Below are 1,486 nucleotides of genomic sequence, written 5' to 3'. Positions count from 1 at the left end.
TTTACCATGGGAACAATTTTGATTTTTTTTTCTAAGTTCTCCAGCATGGGGTGGATACGAATTTAACTGGAGTAGCTCAAAGGAGAAAAAAGAAACATATAATAATAATAATAATAATAATAATAATAATAATAATAATAATAATAAATAAAAAAGTTAAAAAAAAACAGTTATAATAATATTAATAATGATATTAATAATGATGATGATAAAAGAGAAAAGAAAAGACAAAAAAGAAAAAAAGTCCCACCTCCAGCATAGGGGGGGGTCTGTGTCACGCAGCTCTGCCCCAGAATAGTGCACCTTGGCTGGGCTTGTGACGCTGGACAGCTCCCTTCCAGCCCTGGAAGTCCAGCATGGGGTGGATACGAAATCAACTGGAGTAGCTCATGCCAGCCATACCATGGGTACAATTCTTGGTTTTTTTTTCTAAGTTCTCCAGCATGGGGTGGATACGAAATCAGCTGGAGTAGCTCATCCCAGCTTTACCATGGGAACAATTTTGATTTTTTTTTTCTAAGTTCTCCAGCATGGGGTGGATACGAATTTAACTGGAGTAGCTCAAAGGAGAAAAAAGAAACATAATAATAATAATAATAATAATAATAATAATAATAATAATAATAATAAATAAAAAGTTAAAAAAAAAACAGTTATAATAATATTAATAATGATATTAATAATGATGATGATAAAAGAGAAAAGAAAAGACAAAAAAGAAAAAAAGTCCCACCTCCAGCATAGGGGGGGGTCTGTGTCACGCAGCTCTGCCCCAGAATAGTGCACCTTGGCTGGGCTTGTGACGCTGGACAGCTCCCTTCCAGCCCTGGAAGTCCAGCATGGGGTGGATACGAAATCAACTGGAGTAGCTCATGCCAGCCATACCATGGGTACAATTCTTGGTTTTTTTTTCTAAGTTCTCCAGCATGGGGTGGATACGAAATCAGCTGGAGTAGCTCATCCCAGCTTTACCATGGGAACAATTTTGATTTTTTTTTTCTAAGTTCTCCAGCATGGGGTGGATACGAATTTAACTGGAGTAGCTCAAAGGAGAAAAAAGAAACATAATAATAATAATAATAATAATAATAATAATAATAATAATAATAATAATAATAAATAAAAAAGTTAAAAAAAAAACAGTTATAATAATATTAATAATGATATTAATAATGATGATGATAAAAGAGAAAAGAAAAGACAAAAAAGAAAAAAAGTCCCACCTCCAGCATAGGGGGGGGTCTGTGTCACGCAGCTCTGCCCCAGAATAGTGCACCTTGGCTGGGCTAGTGAGGCTGGAAAGCTCCCTTCCAGCCCTGGAAGTCCAGCATGGGGTGGATACGAAATCAACTGGAGTAGCTCATCCCAGCCATACCATGGGTACAATTTTGATTTTTTTTTTTCTAAGTTCTCCAGCATGGGGTGGATACGAAATCAGCTGGAGTAGCTCATCCCTGCTTTACCATGGGAACAATTTTGATTTTTT

The sequence above is a fragment of the Fundulus heteroclitus genome, unplaced genomic scaffold (genome assembly GCF_011125445.2).
Source record: "Fundulus heteroclitus isolate FHET01 unplaced genomic scaffold, MU-UCD_Fhet_4.1 scaffold_264, whole genome shotgun sequence".
Taxonomy (NCBI): Eukaryota; Metazoa; Chordata; class Actinopteri; order Cyprinodontiformes; family Fundulidae; genus Fundulus; species Fundulus heteroclitus.
This window is presented reverse-complemented; position numbering follows the sequence as displayed.